Source organism: Poecilia formosa, unplaced genomic scaffold (assembly GCF_000485575.1).
Source record: "Poecilia formosa unplaced genomic scaffold, Poecilia_formosa-5.1.2 Scaffold1733, whole genome shotgun sequence".
Taxonomy (NCBI): Eukaryota; Metazoa; Chordata; class Actinopteri; order Cyprinodontiformes; family Poeciliidae; genus Poecilia; species Poecilia formosa.
The window spans coordinates 1-3,013 of NW_006801672.1; the positions used below are offsets into that span (position 1 = coordinate 1).

General features: G+C 38.8%; 2 long non-coding RNA genes across 2 annotated transcripts in view; one reads left to right on the forward strand and one right to left on the reverse strand.

Annotated features, from left to right (window-relative positions):
- Positions 1-364: 364 nt before the first annotated feature.
- The window catches only part of LOC107835344 (uncharacterized), a 3,788-nt gene continuing 1,139 nt past the window's right edge, over positions 365-3,013 (reverse strand). The window contains exon 2 of the long non-coding RNA XR_001661149.1: positions 365-589. This is a non-coding gene — a long non-coding RNA (uncharacterized LOC107835344). The remainder of the gene's footprint in view (positions 590-3,013) is intronic.
- Positions 584-1,739, forward strand: LOC107835343 (uncharacterized). Its single transcript, XR_001661148.1, has 2 exons — positions 584-1,159; positions 1,369-1,739. It is a non-coding gene; the product is annotated as an uncharacterized LOC107835343 (long non-coding RNA).

Below are 3,013 nucleotides of genomic sequence, written 5' to 3' on the forward strand. Positions count from 1 at the left end.
AATGCTTGTGGATTAGTTTGTAAAACACTTTGAAGTTTTCTACAACTTCTTTAAATTTAATACCACAGTGTTGTGGCTGTTCAGGTGTATTTTTGAAGTGGACATGTTACGTGCAATTTGAAATAAGAAATGTAAAATGTGATAAAAATACATTTTTGTGTTTATCTGATTCCTATTCAAGACACTTTGATAAGAATGACTATATATATAATATAGCCGACTACAGAGTATCTTTGTTTACATTTTTGGTTGGTGGTGTGCCTCGAGATTTTTTCAATTAAAACAGTGTACCTTGGCTTAAAAAAGGTTGAAAAACACTGCCTTAGTGAATGTCCAGGTTGTCCACCAATGAATTTAGTTCCAGTCCAAACGTCCAGCAGGACTCCATACAGTAGTTTGCTGCATGGCAGTTCCCAGATGTCCAGGAATTAGGATCAGCGGACATCTTAGTGCCTTCAGGTGGCAGAAATCATCATGTCCTTTTTCGCTTCTTTATCAACTGTCATTGGCTGGTGATCAAGGAGGGACGTCATCTGATCGGCAGGACAGGTTTGAGTTGAGGTCGGAGGTCAGACGCACCGCAGCGAGGCTCAGACAGGAAAAGGAAAGAAGCAAACAAAAGTCTCTTAGGGTTTGTTCGGCTTTCTGTATCTGTTTTCTTTCTTTTGACAAACATTTTCCATAACTTTCCTTTCTTTCCATCTTATAGTTTTTAGCCACTTATTACCTCAACGTTTTAAGAACTCATAAATCCTTTCCTTATTCAAACACATATAAACATGAAACATGTTAAAAGCTGTAGTCTCTTTTAACCTGTACAATATTAACCTTTAAAATGTAGAATGTAAGTTTATGTTGACTTCATCTGTGTCACGTCTCACCAGAGAACAATGGATTTCTCTAAATTTGTCGATCTTAGTGCTGCAGATTGTGAGGTCAGAGGGCAGCCCTCCTCTCAAAAAGGCCTAAGAGACAAGAGGCTGGATAATGTCCAGGTCGGTACCTTACTCTGACCTCTGACCCCTCCAGTTATACAGCCAAAGGATCATTTCACCAAGTTGGTGTTATAATCTGATTATGACACAATATATTAAACATTGTTCTCTGGGGAGAATTTTATTATTTAATTTTATTTTTCAGCTTCTCCTCCTTCAGGAACGTCATAATTCCACTTTTAGCATATAAGGAAGTTGTTCCCATGTTTTTTTTTTTATTTCAGTGAGACGTCTCTTAACTGGTTTTTCTTTGAAAGTGCAGGAACACTAAAAAACAAAAAATAAAACAAACAGAACAAAACAAACACCAGTATTTCCTAAAAGTAATTTTATTTTCTGACTTGTGAGGCTTAAACCTATTTTTTAATATCAGTAAATATTATTTTGCATGCACTGGTTTCATACCGAAATTCAATTTCTTTATTTATTTATTTTTTAATTAACGTGTAATAAGCTGCACATGTGTCCACCATTTCATCAATTTTGTCTGGTGGTGTGACTTTTTGGGGTGTGGTAGAGTCTGATCATGCTGAGGATTTCTCCTGTTTGTGGTCCCCTCACTCCACCATCCCTCTTATTGCACCGTGCAGCATTCTTTGAAGGGCAGTTTCTTGACCAGTGGCCAGTATTGCCACAAGTCCAACAGACATCGTTGTCCTTTGGTTTATGACTTAGGGGTCGCTGCCTAAGGTGACCTCTTCTGCCTCTGTTTCTCCCCCGGCCTCTTGAGGGGCCGCGGAAAAAGACAGAGGTGTCTGCTTCTCCAAAATCCTCCAGATGAAAAACTCTGATCCTGTTTTCGGTTTTTTGACTACTTTTTCTGCATGTTGTGCCCACGTCATCAGCTGTGGGACTGAAGCAGCATCATATTCAACCAGGTGTTTTTAAATCCAGCCCTCAATTTCAGGGCGGAAACTTGACATTAAAGCGTTTTTCAGTTGTTATTGATATAGCTTTTTAGTTCTTCATCATAAGTGATCCCACTGTGAACTTTGAACTCCTTCTCAAACTGTAGACAAAAGTCGTCTACGTCCTCTCCAAATTTTTGTTTAATTTCTGACAGATGACTATAATTTGCCTTTTTACGGAAATTTGTTCTAACTCTCTCACACAACGGGTTTCATTGTTTTAAAATCATCAGAGAGAGCAGGGTTAGCTCCTGGAGGATATGGAATTGGAGCTAAAATATTATTATTAGTTATTTTCCCTGTATAATTTCTTCTTACTTCTACCCAATCTTTTCCTAATGAGGGTATGGCTGCTTCTCCTGCTTCTACCCCATTTAATCTATATGAATGGATTAATCCAGTCGGGGTCTTCTGTTACAGGCGTTATTCCTTCTACCGCCTTTCTGGCCTCTTTCAAGGTCCAGGGTGCAAAAACATATAAGTTTTGTGCACCTTCCTCTAATGAGGGGTACAGTCGTGCTGCTGGGACTGGGGCAGACGGAGCTGCTGCAGCGACGGGGGGAGGAGCAGCTGCAGGAGCTTGCACTCCCTGCACCGCTACAGCATTCCATGTGCTTAGAATGATTTTATTATCTTTCGGTCTAACAAATAGGTTTTTTGCTTCTACGATTTTTTTTTCCTTAGCTGCTATTAACCATAATTTAGCACACCTTAATTCATCCTCCTTTTTAGCTTTTATTATTCCCGTTTTTCTTTCTTCACTACTCTCCAAAATTCCCACAATTGTTTGCCATTGATCAATTTTTAGCTTCCCATCTATTTTATGTTTCTTTTTCCATTATTTAAAATCAATTTTAGCTTCGAAAATTTTTATTTATTTAAATTTAGTCCAGGTTCGGTGACTCCTAGGGAGTCCTATGAACTGGAGATCTTTTCAGTAGGCCAGCAATTAAAAGACCTTGTTGTGGTATTCTCCACTTCAACTCTTTCGAGTGGGAGAATCTTGCCTTTGCATCCACAAGAGGTTTGCTGCTTAATCCCACTGTGTTATATGAGGTAAAATACTGAGCAGTATTTAAACCTCCAATCACTCTTTCACGCACACACACA